Here is a 17,164-nt window from a genome sequence, read left to right on the forward strand (position 1 = left end):
CGTCCTCCCCCCCACACACACACTTATAGAACATTTCCTACATGTGTACTCCACACAAGATGGCATTTATCCAAATTTAAAATTTGTTAAAATTCAAAATCAATTGCGTGGGCAGGAAAGGGTTTTTGGTACTAAAGAACAAAAGAAAGTCAGATAACGAAGATGCTTTCTATTAACTGATAAATGTTTCAAATAACATTTGTAATATAAAAACCTCCATAGTAAAGCATGAAAATATTTTAAGAGGAAGCAGAGGTAGAAACGTGTGTGTGTGCGTGTGTCGGTGTGTGTTTGTCTCTGTGTGTGCATTTACGTATGCACATGTGTGTGTGTCTTTATTTATTACAAAAAATTATAAGTAAACACAGATGCTGTGTTTTGGTTTGGTTGAAAGGAGGAAGATGCCTGGTTGGAGGCAAGGGTGGGAGTGAAGTTTGCCCCGTCCACCTTTCCAATGTCACTTAAATTTGTAAATCATAGGAATTTATTATCTAGTCACATAATGCAATCAGTATGTTTAAATACTACAAGATGAAATCTTGGTTTCACCACTGACAAGTGTTATGAATTATATTTTTAATTATTTTAAGTAATGTAACCAAATGCATTAGGTGGATAGAAGTGTGTGTTGGTGCTGGAATGCAGTTCTGTTGGTAGAATACTTGTCTCATGTGCTCGGAGCCCTGGGTTTGTGCCCCAGCACTTGGGAGGTAGAGCTAGGAGGAATCTTCTGAAAAGCTGACAGTGATCCACTTTCTGCGAGCACACACTTGTTAGCTATGGTATCTGCCTCCTCAAAGTGCATAACTGCTAGGTTGTCTTCCTTGTCCACTGGAAGAACAAGAGTGATCGGCTTCGCACAAGTGCTAAGGATGCTGGTTGACTGGCATCTTAGGAGGCCCTACAATCATTAGGAGAGAAGCCTCTGGCCATGCCTATGAAGGATTACCTGGATTCAGTAAGTTAAGGTGGGGAGATCGCAGCTGGACACAGCGGAAAAGCTAGCTGTGCGGGAGCAGGCAGCATTCTCTGCCAGCTGCCCCTGGCTCTTGCCATTAAAACTCCCCATCATGCAGGGTGAGCCAAAACACAAGTTTCCTTACGCTTCTCTTGCTGCATTTTCCCCCAGCGACAAGACAAACAATAATACAGAAAATTGGTACCACAAGTGAATCTCTTCCTCTTCGAAGCCTGAAAATGTGGTTCTTAGGTCTTTGGAACCAATTTGAGGAAGGAATGTTCTATGGCAAGACTTTTCCTGTAGAAACGCATTCCACACGTCTGCCCAACCGATAGGGAGCCCACAAAAGGCCAACGTCAGATAGCACTGAAGTCCAACTTGATGAATTAATGACTTTTATTGGGATTATTTACAGGAATATGGGTGAGGGACTACTGACAGGAGCAGAAATGACTCAAAGATTGATGCATCACCTAAGCCCACCACAGCCCTTGTGACAGTTCACAACAACTGGAAAACCTAAGCCATTGGGCATGGCCTGCAGTTGTTGCACAGGATGGAAAAGGAAAAACCTGAAGCACAGTGCATGGCCTGCAGCAACTGCACAACATGGAAAGGGGGAAACCTGAAACACAGTGCATGGCCTGCAGGAGCTGCACAGGATGGAAAGGGGGAAACCTGAAGCACAGTGCATGGCCTGCAGGAGCTGCACTGGATGGAAAGGGGAAAACCTGAAGCACAGTGCATGGCCTGCAGTTGCTGCACAGGATGGAAAAGGAAAAACCTGAAACACAGTGCATGGCCTGCAGCAACTGCACAACATGGAAAGGGGGAAACCTGAAGCACAGTGCATGGCTTGCAGGAGCTGCACAGGATGGAAAGGGTCCTTATCAAGTGACTCCACTGCTCTGCAACTCTTCCCAGAAGCTCTGCTGGTCAGTCTTCAAACTTTGCATGGTGTGGTAGTGGTTTACAAGAGCCTTTACTATTTACTCTGGGAAGGAAATGGCCTTTTAAATTAGATCAGTTTCAGGGACTTCCTAAAGCTATTTTTGAGTGTTTGAGCTTCCCGCTTAAAGAGCCTTCTTGTAGAATATAATGTTTTCTTTTCTTATCGTGCTACAGTCAGGCTAAGAAATCACCAAAGACTTTGGTATGTTGAGCTAGAAACATTTTAGAGTGCTCTTAGCAGAGCTTATCGGAAAATCAGGGTTGGATATGAGAAAACAAAAATGCTTACAGAAACGTGGACAATGGAGACTTGGGTTAAAAGATTTCAGAAGGGAGCAAAGACTGTATCCTGGCCTGAGAGTCATTTGTGTGATAGCTTTGCATGTACACTGCCCATGTTTTAAGAATGTGAGTAGAGCTGAATTTAAAACAGATGAATTTATTTTATTGATGGAAGACTTCCAAAACATCACAGTATTCAAGGTGTGCTGTCATTGCTGCTTGCTGTTCTGATCCATATCTATAGCTGTGAGTGTAAAGAAAGAGCAGAAATAGATGAAAACTGTGGTTTTGCAAGGAATAGCAGGTGAGAGAATATACAGTTTAGGAGGACAAGGAGAATGCAGACATTAGAACATCTATAAGTGTTAAGTAGTTTAGTGCCTGTTTGAGAGAAATCTTGGGATTTGCAAGATTCCACCCACCCAACACTGAATCCTATGAAAATACAAAGTATTGAGAAAGGAGAGTGCCTAAACAAAAACTGCCATGAAAGAGTTACCCTGCTCCCTGCTCCTCAAACTAAACTGTCATGGAAGAAATCTTCGAAAGTCATCCCATCGAAATTGATGCAATTCACTCCAGGGAGCTGACGCCAGCCAGTGAGTGGCAGTGTCGGTGTCCAGGCAAAGATGTATCAAGAGGCTATTGAATAGAGGTGTGGTGAGGATTCCCACATTGTAACGGAGAATCCACAATATTGAAGAAGTACAGTGTTGTTGGCCCAGGACTTGAGCCAAATGTGCTACACATAGCTCAACCAAAGAGGCCAGGTGGCCAGAGGTCCCTGGAGCCCATGTCGTTTCTATCATGAACTCCTGATGTGTGACACAGAGTTGAAGAATTTGGCATTTGCCCTGCTAGGTATAAATATTGCTTTGATCAATTTTTTTTTCATTGACTTCCCCATGCTTCAGTACTGGAAAGGGACTGGACCTTTGGGTATTGGAATTATATAACATTTTGTTTGTATAGTTGAGGAATTTCTTGACACTCAAATGAGTCATGGATTTGGGACATTTAAACAGTGTTGGGACTGTTAAAGACTGGGAGGACTTCTGGAGCTGGACTGAGCAGATTGTGCACTCTGAGGTGACAATGGATCTACTGAGCCCAGATAAACCTTCCTTCCCTATCCTGGTTTTGTCAGGTATTTTATCACTGAAGGAGACAAGCAACTGATACATTATTACTCCATTGCTATAAAGTGTGAGCTTTCTAGGAAAGTGTTTCAGAGATGACAGGAGATGAATCACCCTTAGCAGAGAGAAAACACGCAGAAATGGAGAATAGAAATGGCATGGTTTATTGAAGACGTTACAGAGTTCAGCATTCTAAAGCTTTCTGTAGTGGCTCATTTGAGGGAGCAACTCTGCCACTGCCACTAGTAGTAATGTCGAAAAAAGAGTTGATAGTGTGTGCTTTGAGGTGTCTCCCATCTTCCCCTGAAGGAGTTCAGAAGTATGTATTATCATTTACATTAATCGGGTGATCCTTTAGAGAACTACAAATTTTTGGTAATTTGTTAGATCACACTTTGCATCAGAAAGAAAATATGGACGTGGTTTTGAGTCCTTTGTGCTTCATTTCAGAATGTGTAAAAATGGTGGCTCTCTTGCATTTCATCTTCTATCCTTTTTATATCCTTTCCTAACCCAGATACTAGTACGCATGGACTAGTATCGGCATCCTTCCAGGCTTTCTGACACTTGGACTTCAGGGTGTGGTCTCAAAGGAAGCTTGTTGGAAGGGTTAAGACTGTGTTTTACGATCAGGCTTCCATCTTCCTTGTTTCCTTGTAATACCCGTGGCCCTATATCAAAGACCATTGCTCCATATCAGAAGATCCCTACAGACATTTTACATTATTCTGGAATAACAGTAACTCCTTCCCTGTCACTCCATGCAGCCTGGGAAGGGACAGTTCACAGGGGCAGTTTCCCTCATACAGTGATGTTTACATAAGTGGGTTCTTTAATAGGCTCACAATAAATAATCATAATTTGAAAATACTTTTTTTATATAGCACTGAATTGATGCACCAATGTTATTATTATTGTCTGAATGAGAACTGATAGAATTCTACTATGATATGAGTAGAAAAATAGAAAAAAGTTAAGGAGTAAGAGAAAGTTCAAAAACTGTATGTGTGTGAGTGTGTGTGTGTGTGTGTGCGTGAGAGAGAGAGAGAGGGAGAGAGAGAGAGAGAGAGAGAGAGAGACCCAAAATATCCATCTCTGAATTATAGGAGAGCCAGAAGAGTAAAACAATAGCCAATTTTGAAGTGGAGTTTCATAAATCAAGTTTCATAAATCAAGTTGTCCTATCCTAAACATATCACATTTCACAACATACAAAATATAATTATTAAATAATCAGTACCTTGTCAGCTGAAATAAACAATCCATAGACTGTCAGAACGCAGTGTTTGAAGTAGGAATTGATGTAGTTATATGGAGATGTACTATTTTCTTACAGAAGGTAGTACCAGAATCAGGTGATGACAAAGGTAAACAATTTGTGTCAAGTAGTCAACATTTGGCAAAAAGAATGTTATAATGCGGGAGTGTAATTTAGCTTGTAGGGAGACATAGTTCATTCATACAGGGAACCCAACCTAAAGGTTTTGCTAAGCCCATAACTTCCTCACATGTTCAACACAAGTATCACAGCAGCCACATCCTGGCACAATTGATGAGACAGGCATCTTAGTATCTTTCATGATGAAGCACATGACATAGGGGAGAACAAGACTGTAGTAACTGCCTTAGAATATTCTAAGTATCATTAATATTTCTTTCCGTAGCAAAAGTGTAAATGATATTTATAAAATTTGCTTCTTTTGAAGTTTAAAAATGTATTATATTCTTTAAAGATAATGTATATAAATGGTTTCTTAAATTAACATTTCAATTAGTTAAACAAAATGGATATAAATGATTGCACTGAGGTAATAATCTTTTACAAGAGTCATTTCATAGAAGATAAAATATAGATGGTCCCTTGACACGGGTGCAGTATTAACCATTGAGGTATAAATTATAGAGGTCAAGAGTTTACACTGTTCCCTTTGTGTTGAATATTCTGATAAATGAACATCCCATATGACAGAAAAAAATAATATAATGAGTATTTTGTTAAGTTTGAAAAAATAAAAATATGACTGACATTATATTTTATTACAGCTTGAAATAAAAGGCAAGCAGTTCCTGGCCTGTGAAACCCCAGTGATGTGCCTGTCAGTATGCTGGTCCCAATGCTGAGGGACATCATGGGCTTTGACTCCAGGTGAGTTGAGTGTGTCTAACATGGCCACGTCTCCATTACTCAGTGTTGCTTCTCTCCATTTTTATCTTACAGCATTCAAATTGAAGTTTCACAAGCACCTTTAAACATTGAGATATTTTGTTTCTCAATGGGACTGTGCGTGTCTCTGACTCTTTTTCCTGAACTTGAAACCCTTTTCCTTCTAGTGGGTTGTTATGTATAGTGCCATGGTATGAGGATTTGTGCCCAGTCTTACTGTATATTGTTAGGCTGTGTTCAGTGGATAGTCCTGGGCAACCTATTTTTTTTTCTTTTCTATATTATTTTGTTTAAAGGAAAGAGAGGAAGAATTGATCTGGGTGAGAGGGGAAATGGTTGGGAGGAGTGGATGGAGGAGAAACTGAGGTCAGAGTATAAAATATGAAAGAACAATAGTTTAAAACTCTTGCAAAAAACAAGAAGGATCATCCTTTCAATGCATCCCCCTCATAACTTTAAATGGCGGATTTGTAACAGCGCATGGATCTAATTTTAAGAGAAGGACCAACGTGCCTGAGCAACAGGAGAGGTTATGACTGCATATCTACAGACGTGGGAAGTAAGGGTGACAGTTTCTAGAAATGTTTCCTGGTGCCACACCAGCTTTTTTAACAGATGCTAAAAGGCTGAATTACCACAAACACAACAAATTTTTATCACTCACAAAGTAGACAACTTGAACAGGCAAATTGTTCAATGACTCAAAAGACTCCTTTATTTCTGATTTTAAAATTACAAAAGTTCTAAATTTTGACATATCATGATCCTTTTGACTAAAATAAATGATTGTAGAAATTTGTCAGCATAAACCTTTCATGAGATGAAGTCACAAACTATTGAGGGAGGAAAGGAAAGACTGATATTAATAATGTAATTAAAAACATTATATGTTTTGTAAAACCTATGTAGCAATCTTCAAAATTTTTATATTTTGTATGTAATTCCCATTGATTCCAAATATTCCATTGATTTATTCCAAGAAGCCCTTATCTAAGATGCTTTTCTTTGCAATAGATAGTGATTAACACAGAGACCTGCAATTAGAAGAGATGCAAATAAAAGACTACAGAATCCTTACTTGTAAATGAAGCAAAAACACTGCACACCCTCCTTCCAAGATTCAAGATCATTGCGGAAGAGAGGCAAAAGGGTGTAAGATCCAGAGGTGGTGGATTACTAAAAATAACTGTATCTTCTAGATACTACAGGTATCTTAGTTAGGGTTTTTAGTTACTGTGAAGAGACACCAGGACTATAGCTCTTAAAAAAAAAAAAAAACATTTCATTGGGGTGGCTCACTTGCAGTTTCAGAGGTTCGGTCCATTATCATGATGGGTAACAGGCAGATGTGGTGCTGGAACTGAGAGTCCACATCTTGCAGGCAACAGGAAGTCAACTGACAGTAAAACATGAGGGAAGCTTGAGCAAGTGTCCTGAAAACCCAGCCTTATACTTTTTCCAACAGGGCCACAACTTCTAATACTGCCATTCCCCTTGAAGTCCATTTTCCTTCAAACCACCACAGCAGGAATTGCATATATGAACTTCATTGGTAGGGGCAGCATCCATAAAAATAGGTGAGCCCAAGTCAGACCACATATCAGCAATTATATGGAAGTTGGACATAAAAACAATCCTATCCTCAAATTTACAGAGATCCGCCTATCTCTGCCTCCTTAATTCTGGGGTTAAAAGCATGTGCCACCACTGCCTAGTTAGCAAAGACACTTTTAAGAGTATAGTCTGTAGTAAGTTAACCATACTGCACACATCCAATAATATTTGGGCGAACAAATTGGTCTTAATAATTTTTCCCCAATAGTTCAAAGTTCTGCAAGAAAGACAATGTGTATCTGAGAAAAATCAGGTGGGGGATGAATAATATTGAAGCAAGTTATGCAAAATTCTAAAAGAACTAATAACAAATGTGGTCACAATAAGAGCAAGGCATGGTACCCCAGGTTGTGCTATGGTACTATATAAGATCAAGAATTACAGTCCATTGTAGACTACATGGTAGGACCTTCTTAGAAACAATGTTATTTAGAAATGTTTCTACAGTTTTCAACTATCATTTTTGTCAGTTAATTTTGATGTAGACAATACATTTCCATACTGATAATCTGTTTTAGAGGTAGATTGGGGTGTTTAAAACTGAATGAAGAAGTTGAGCCTTGGTAAATGGATTTAAATTGCGTTCCTGAAGACATTTATTTGGCATAATGAAACAAACTGGTAAGAAGAACAAAAATAAGTGGTTTTCATAGAGCATTTATTTGAAGACCCATACATTAGAATGAAAGAATTAAAGAAGGGGAGTTGGGAAAATGTCAGAAAGAAAGGGAAAAAAAATTAAGGTAAAGAGAATTTACTTTAAAGAATATGGTCAATATTATTTGCTGGTAATTGAAATTTTTGAAACTAATAAAACATTCCTTGATCTGCTCAAACAACTTCCTAAAATACTTTAAAATCTCAAGATTTATTGATATAAAATACTCATTCTTTTTTCAGAGCTGTTTACTATAGCTAACATAAGTGACTACCATATACTCTTAGGTCATCAATCATTGTTAGTTTAAATATGCTGATGTTATTTGATTGGGGCTCTCTATTTGGTAGGATTTCAGAAAATTCCCAGTTAACATCGGATATGACAGTGCAGAAAAGGCTTCTACTTTACTCTGTCTAACTTATTAAACAGGCAATAGAATCCTGGCCTTTTGTGCATGGATATTTATGTTATAGAAATTCACAGTTATTTAAATATTTATAAAATGAGAGTTGAGAGCAGCACTTTCCAAATGCAGTTAATAATGAACGGACATCAAGGGAGCTATCATTATAACAGCAAAGTGCTTTGCAACTCCAATAACTTCAGTAGTGCAGAAGCAGGCCATCAAACTTAATTAAAAGCAGTCAAAAATAAACTGAGAAATTGAACTGTAAAAGGCTGTCCTTTGCTAGAAGCTGAAGGCAGAAAGAAAGCATAGGAGAGCCTTGAAAGTAGTAATGAATTGATAAGCGTTACTGCCTGCAACTTGTAATTCGCTCTGTCAGATTTTAGTATCAGTTAAACTAGATTAATAGAGCAATCACTGATTCTCTATCTTAAATCCTTCTTTGTCAGCCTCTTATTATAGGCTCCCATGATAAATGGAAGCCTGAGAGGGTCAAAATGTCTATGCTTTCCTCTGCTCAATCTCTCTTTAAATAATACTGGCATCCACGTTCACTGGAACCCAGCATTCTGATATTTTGAAAAGCAAAAATTAATTCAGTTATTGACAGACTTTAGCCCTCACTTCCAAAGAAGCTTAGCTTGTTTTTAATCAACGGAAGAAGAAATCCTCTGGATTGTGGATTGACAAGCCTAGCACCACCAGGGGCTGCCAATGGGAAGTGAATGATAAAGAAAAGATAGCAAATTGACTGTGGTTCCGAAGGCACAGATTAATGTGGGCTGCAGGACCAGGACCACAAGGCCAGAAACAATTTGCCCTCGATCATTTTGTTTTTGTAATAATGGTCTTTAATGAAGCTAGTGCCTCCCTGCTGTGGCCTTGTTATGTTTTTTCAACATCAGTGAGAAATAGATTTCTCCCGAATTGTAAGAGAGCTAATGAAACAGCAGGAATATTGAAGCAGAGGATCAATTACTTCTTTGTAGTAATTTCAAAGTTGAAATAGCTATAGCACAGATTATCTAGACAAGATAAACCAGCTTGAAAAGTGGTGTGCAAATGACACAAAACACAAAAACGCTGAAGTAGACAAATTGTATTGCTTCCTAAAATCTTTCAATATGACTGCACAGTGTCCCTTCAAACAGTGAGTGTTTTAGACATGCCACAGTTTAAAGGAGCGAGACCTCAACACCTTAGATTTGTCATAGTTTAAATGGGAAAATTTAACACAGTTTAAGAGTCCTTCGGAAAGAGACTAACATCATTGCTTATGTTTTAAATTCTAAATACCATATTTTGAAGAAAGGATATTTGCTTGAGGTGGAAACACAGATATCCAGACTAAGACAAAGGCAGGGGGACTACAGTTACTGCTTATGAGGAGAGCCAAGTTGCATTGGGGCATATGCTTTTATTCATGAAGGGCTTTTATAACCATTGTGAAACTCAGTTCTGACAGCAATCCTAATAAGATCGTCATTCAAACAGGTATAACCATCGTACAGATGCTACAGTAATGAAGAAAGAAGCTCAGGACGGTTAGATAATTAACACTGGGTCGCACAAGCACCTGAACCCACACAATAGTCCACTGCCCCCTTTCCATTTAGTATTTACATGAAGTACCAACTTTCAAATTTCAAATCACTGAGCTGTAATATAGTGCGCATTAGCAGAGTATGTACTTTCCATTTCCATCAGTTGCAGTCGGTCGGCAGCAATGTCTTTGTGCTGATATGAGAGTCAAGTAGAGCAACAAGAGGCTGCTCGGGTTCTGGGTGTGGGTACCCTGCAGCCCAGGTGCAGTTCACAGCCTCTAAAAAGTTCGAAGCTGAGCCAGCTCTTGAGAACTCTCAGAAAAGCTTCTACTGAAATGGTAAGGCAGATGGAAGACAGTCTCCCTGGCTATGGACTTTCCAGCTGAAAGGGAGGTTGGGCTGAGATGGAGTTTAGGGGATGATGATCCATCAACATGAATCGATCGATGGGTTGACTTGAGAGAGATGGCTCGGGTTCAAGGTGACAAAATCTTAAAACTAGTTAGAAGCAAGAGGGGGAGTCTAAAGTTGGGATCATGCAGAAGAAATAGTTTAAAGTTAAAATGGTATGTCGAGGTGTGGACATAGCTGAGGCACCAAAGCATGGGCTGTGTGAGCATGAAGACCTCAACCCATTTCTCAGCACCCATGCACAACGAGCCAGACAAAACTCTAATTCCAGTGCTGGCTAGGGAGACATAGGTAGAACTCTGAGGTATACTGGTGTGTCAAAGTGACCTGATCATTAGTTAAGTTCTCAGCCAATTATGGGCTCCATTAAAAAAAAAAAAAACTAAAAGCTAAAAGCAAAATATATGGCACCTGACGAAAGATACCAAAGATTTTACTCTGGCCTTACACATACATCACACACACACACACACACACACACACACACGTACACATGGTATTTGACTATAAAAGGGCACTAAGATAGTGTAAGGAGTGAAGTACTAAGAATTCAGAACAGAAAGAACTAAAACCTAAATGATAGGGAGCTTGTTCATGGTCACATAAACCAATTATTGTCACTGACATGGATACTGTAGTTTTATTCCAATGTATTTTGTGTTGATTTACAGAGCAAGACCGATGTTAGTAACAGCAGCAGGCAAAGGACACATGGCTGTAATCCCACAATTGGGAGGTTGAGGCTGGAAGACTATCATGAGTTCAAAGACAACCTGTTCAACATAGTGACCTGTCAGGGAAAACAAAGGGAGACCCTTGCTCAACAACACTGGGGATGTTAACTATAATGGTTACAACACAAATTTCCCTCACATGACAATTGAATAACATCCTGATGAGCCAGTTCTATGTTACTATACCAATAATCAGAAGAACAGAAGTAGCTACCAAATGCCATAACTTCACAACACAGCCTTCATCCTATAGAGTTGAGTCATTTACAAATGCATCTTGATAATATTACTTAATGGAAGATCTAACTCACCGACACTGCCAAGCATGGACAGAGAGCAAACTTCAAAACAAAAATCTAGATTCTACTGAGCATGCACTGCATTCCAGGCATTGATTGTAAAGTCTGCAATGGCACAGTTAGCTTTGCGCTCTGTGCCTGAGGCTATGGTAAGGACTGCGTGTACTGCACTTTATAGCTGATGATAAAAGCACAGACACTATATTTGCTCATGGTTTACATACAAAGCAAATAAGTTACATTATGTTTAAACACCTTCATTAAGATGATTCACAAAACTGCTAAGTGAAGAACCGCACATGCAAACCTCCTCTGTATTCACTTCCACAGCTCTCACTACATTGTCTACAAAAAAAAAAAAAAAAAAAAAAATCCGCAACTTCAGTTATCATAGTATTGTTCATGTTAAAATAATATATTCTGGAATTTTAAACAAAAACTCTAGCAACTAAAGCACATATGTAGATTCTAAGCAGAATGATTTTGCTTAAATTTGTAATATGTATTTAGGGTTATCATAAACCCTATTTTGCTTCATAAGATAATAAGAATTTCGGTTTCATTCTCGTGATGTTATTATAACTCTTTGTAGAGAGCAAAATTTCTCCCAGTATACATAGAGACCTTTGTAAAAATTCTGATCGCCCTGATGCCTGTAGTTGTATAATCATTCTATAGTCACACCACACCTTTAAATACGAACTTATGATGATCATGAAATATAGCGTGGCTTTTAACATAAAGACAATCTTGTTATTGCAAATTTGGTGTCTAGATAGATTGGCCTCTCGTGTGTGCGTGTGTGTGTGTGTGTATGCGCGCATGCACACACATGCACGTGCATTTTCTAATAACCACACACACATTTCATATGCATGAATTTACCAACTGCAATTCAATGCTCTGTGAATTTTAACAGTTTTAGGTGTACACAGAGTAGTATAATTGTCAACACAATTTGCCAACTAAAGTTGAATCAGAAGACGCATTTCTCGTCAGCTTTTAAAACAAAAGTAAGTGTTCTCTTATTGTCTCTTTCCTATTACTATTATTCTCCTGTTTGTATTTTGTGGTCTTTCACTGTTTAAGACAAGTCCTCAGTATCATGATGACATGTTGGCAGTACTGAGGTTATATTGTCCCAGGCATAGAAAATAATTGCATTACATAGAATTCATTCCCGCTTGAGTCACAGTGCTACTAATGGAATTCAGTGCTGAGAAACTTTTTCCTTTCAATTAATTCTGTATGGCCAAGACTTTAGAAGTTGCCAGAACAATTGTGATATATATTATGCTTATCTTAACCCAAATATGTCATTTATCACAATCCACTCCCCAAGTCAGAAAAGAAGGGAAGCAAAATTTTATTATTTAAAAAAAAAAAGAATAGGAAATTATCTAAAAGCAACCCTTTGGTAGTATAGGGCACACAGGAGGTTAGAGTGGGTAATTTTAAGTTTCTGAATAAAAGATGATTAGCACCATACAGTTGTATTTTATTTACAATTTTACACAGTCTTGCTTAGCACTCAAGAGAAATACAACAAAGACGAATGAAATCCACAGGCATCCTGAGCAAACTACAGACTCGTGGAAAAGAAGAAAAGCCTACAAAACCGCCTGTATTGCATTGTACACTATAGATTTGATGTGAGAAGACTGAAAATTCAAGCTATGGGAACTAGTCTGAAAATAAAGTTAAACAACCCTTTCATAGAACTGTTCAGATGATTCTAAGTTACTACCATTTTCACTAAGAAATATGTCATTTTATATTAATTTAGTGGTTTAGATGCCTGTTTAGGTTCTGGGGGGAGGAGAGAGAATAAATGGAGAGTCCGGGAGGGTCTGGGAGAAGTTTGGGGAGAGAAAAAAAAACTGTAATCAGAATAAACTGTACAAAAAAATCTGTTTTTAATTAAAAGAAAGAAATATGTCAGTGAACGTGTATGTTCATAAATGCAATCATTTTGTTATATTTAACTGTAAGATACTTAAAGTCCAAGAGCAAGAACATATTGTGTATGGAGTACTTCGGATGTATTTATAAGTATAAAACATTGATAGATATTGAAATTATTTTAAGATGGTGAAAATAGAGTAGTGAGTTTAACAGAGCTGCCTTAGGGAAATATATAACCTGACAGTCTGTTCTCTGCAAGTTATCACAACTTATTTTTAGAAAAAAAATGTGAAGATCATAGACACTGGCACTGTTTAAATTATTTCTTTATAAAGTTTCTCTTTTATTGCATTAACACCCAGCTTTAACTATGCACATGTACATGTATATCAGTTTGCAAAACTGGAAAGTTCAGAGAAACTCTAGAACAGGAATGTTAATTGTTAGTTGTTTTAAGCCCCGACATAAAGACGTTTAGTAACAGCTGCTGTTTCCCCACAGATCACCCTCTGTGGGACAAGGAGGCACATGCTTGCAGCAGACGAGCAACATTTCCTTCATTGGCAGAGGAAATTTACTTAACAGAGGCTCACTTAATACATTAGTCACCCCAATTGGATATTCAGTAAATGAGAGCTAGAAAGGCTATACAATTGTCTGAACTCTCTGGCACTCACTGGGAAGAAGTAAGTTTGAGTGCAGGCAACACAAAACCTATGTCTCTGGCAAGGCTGACATGCTTTCCATAAATTGCTCTTTTCAACAGTTATATGTTGGCTTATTCTGTATCCACTGTAGCACAGCAAAGAGCTTTGCTTAAACGGTGTGATGCGAAGCCGCTTGCATGGATTCATGGATTCACTTCTTTGTTAGAATCGTTGCTCTTGCTCTAGTGAAGACAGTCACAGGAACACCTTTGCTAATTTTTTTTTTTTTTTTGGCTTCTAATTTGCTAACAATAAACTCCTCTCAGGAGAAGCAGAGTTGTTTTTTCTGGAGTCTGCCTGCCTCTTATCACTTCAGCTGACCCTCAAGCTGTGCTTCACATCCTGTTTCGTGTTGCTATTCATTTTAAGTGTTTGTTTCACCTCCTGGCCAGTCCTCACCATGAGGTTTCCAGTCTTTATCAATTTCATGGAGACAAATTTAAAAAGTAATTTTTATTCTAATTGACCTTAAATTCTTTAAAGTGTTCAGAGAGGTTTTCATCAAAATGCTCATTCAGAATAAGATATAATCCTTTAAAGATTGGTCACTTTCTAGCATCACAATCAACAGATATTGCAAAATGAATCACTTTTATTTCCACAAGTGAGTAGTTCATACTATCAAACCAAAATCCTCATCAATATATTAGAAAAACAACTGCTATGCTAACCAAAAGCAGTTATAATTACTGATGCAGTTAGAAAAAAGATTAACCAGTACCTATCACTGACCTTAGGTTTTTATGTGTGAATTTTCACATAAATAAGGAGAACCCAAAGAAAAACATATAGGCATCCTCCTGAATATTAACCTTCATCAGGCGATGAAAGGAGACAGAGACAGAGACCCACATTGGAGCACCGGACATAAATCTCAAGGTCCAAATCAGGAGCAGAAGGAGAAAGAGCACGAGCAAGGAACTCAGGACCGCAAGGGGTGCACCCACACACTGAGACAATGGGGATGTTCTATCGGGAACTCACCAAGGACAGCTGGCCTGGGTCTGAAAAAGTCTGGGATAAAACCGGACTCTCTGAACATAGCGGACAATGAGGACTACTGAGAACTCAAGAACAATGGCAATGGGTTTCTGATCCTACTGCACACACTGGCTTTGTGGGAGCCTAGGCAGTTTGGATGCTCAACCTACTAGACCTGGATGGTGGTGGGGGTTCCTTGGACTTCCCACAGGGCAGGGAACCCTGATTGCTTTTTGGGCTGAGGAGGGGGGGACTTAATTGGGGGAGGGGGAAGGAAATGGGAGGCGGTGGCGGGGAAGAGACAGAAATCTTTAATAAATAAATAAATTTAAAAAAGAAAAATAAAAAGCAATATATTTAATACATCAAGGAGTGATTGAATAGATTCTAAATAAATAAATGGTTCCAATAATACCCCGAGTTGGAAAAACATCAAAAAAAAATGCTGATAGCTGATGTGTTCACTTGCTGTGAGAACTGATGTAATCTTGGCATGCATGGCAGTGTGCAAGTATTTGAGGAAAGCAGAATTTCTAATGAATTTTTTTCATATGTCACCTAGTACTGGAGACATGAGCACCACTGTATGCCATTACCGTCACGGCCCATGCCTTTCCATCATATGTGTATCTGTCAATTTTTCTTTTGTAATCTGGAGTGTGTGATTTATATGCTGCTCAGGCATAACTCACAATTATCTTTAACTCCATTTTGTTTTCGGCACAAGGATATGCAGACCCTAGTTTCAGAGCAATTTAAGTCAAGAGGTAGGCTGTTCCTGAAATATGTAGCAATTACTTATCCTCCTAAATTCTTCTCAGAAGTCCAGTTATGAGGGAAAAATACTAGTGAAGTACTGAGTAAAAAGCTGTCTCATCAACAGCCCTTGCTGCCCAGTTAATACATAGGTGAAGGCTAAACATCTTTTGTAAGAAACTCTAAATTCCTTTTAAATGTCCTTTGAACATTATTGGGATCTGAATATGACTATAATACATTAAATTAAAGAGAGATTCTTTTGGGTATGGATCATAGGAGGTTAATATTTAATTATGAACACCACTGACTAAAAACTGGAAATGGCCAGTAATATAATGTACTAGACAATAACTTAAAGAAGGCAACTATTTCCAAGGAATGATGAGTGGACTTTGGAGATACAGGGGCATAGAGCCACACTTCAGTTTGAGGTTTTAGAAGAAGAGGAGGACTTTAGAACTATTTCAAAGTTAAACAGAGAAATATGATAAATGAAGAAACATCCAGAAACCCAGTCCTGATCTCTTAAAAACTTAGGATCCCCTGTCAGTGGACAACTAGGGGTAAATTGCCATCAGTCTGTTTGGGTAGGAGGCTGGAGGTGGGGGCAATGCTGAGTCTTGATGCCTACAATCTCCAAGACCATTTTCTCTTAGGTACTTGCAGCTCCTTAGCCTCACGAGTGCTGCTCACCTATGTCTGCCTGGTTTCCTGCTTTTGTTTTCACTCTCTAGTTGCTGTGACATAAATAAGCTAGAGAAAAAGAACATCCTGATATTGTATCTTCCAAATGATTTTAGGTGTTTTCTGTGTCCTACATTCTCTAACTAATAGGTATCTTAATTGAAGATTCTATGTGGTACGATATATTATGGCCTTTCTATTCCAAGGAGGCAGACAGAAAGCCATCTTATAAGGAGGGATTCACCCCAAGTGCTATCATGCTTCCCTCCTATCTAGAATGAGAATGTAAAAGAAATTGACAGATAATAAATTTGAAAAGGGTCAAAGGGAATGTTAATGGAAATATTGGAAATTTAACACACAAGAGAGCTAAAAATCTTATCTAACTTATACAGTCATTTCAAGTTACCAGACAAAACAGAGAAAGTTCATTACAATCACAGGAAATGAAAGAGTCATATCCATAGATATGTATAATGCAAACTCTGTCTTCATGGCTCATAATGAAAAAAAGGATATGATATAGATATCTAGGCCCATATTAGTGAAGTGACTACTCTGGTAGGTATCTCCCTTTATTCTGGTCACTACTGAAAAAAAAGAGTAAGAGCTAGGAACTTTCCATGCTCTGGATACTCTGGAAAGGGAAACAAAGAAGATCTAAAAGACATTCCAATACATCTTCTTTGGTCTTGCAGATGGGTAGCTATCAGTAAAGACTCCCTTCACTGTATCTTTGCCCATGGAATCTCCTCCACCCACAGGCATTAATCAAGAAATGCTTGCTGTTTCTCAGTACATAGAACTTGCTTGCATATAAACTAAAAGATAAAATATGACCTCTACATAAAAGCAACAGACTATTATATTGTTCAACAACATTATCTCTTTAAAGTGGGGGCAGTGGATAATCACTAAATTTTTCAATTGTCTGCTTTTGTTTGCAAAATTATTGTGGGTAT

General features: G+C 38.3%; 1 protein-coding gene across 43 annotated transcripts in view; it reads left to right on the forward strand.

Moving 5' to 3' along the window:
* Ptprd (protein tyrosine phosphatase receptor type D) overlaps nucleotides 1-17,164 on the forward strand; it is a 2,219,644-nt gene that overhangs the window by 636,776 nt on the left and 1,565,704 nt on the right. For all 43 annotated transcript variants that reach the window (XM_041632294.1, XM_041632295.1, XM_041632298.1 and 40 more), the window contains exon 4: nucleotides 5,377-5,479. The gene's annotated coding sequence lies outside the window, so the exon portion shown is untranslated. The remainder of the gene's footprint in view (nucleotides 1-5,376; nucleotides 5,480-17,164) is intronic.

This window comes from Microtus oregoni, unplaced genomic scaffold (assembly GCF_018167655.1).
Source record: "Microtus oregoni isolate MIOR12 unplaced genomic scaffold, Mior012 000041F_ref0000270, whole genome shotgun sequence".
NCBI lineage: Eukaryota > Metazoa > Chordata > Mammalia > Rodentia > Cricetidae > Microtus > Microtus oregoni.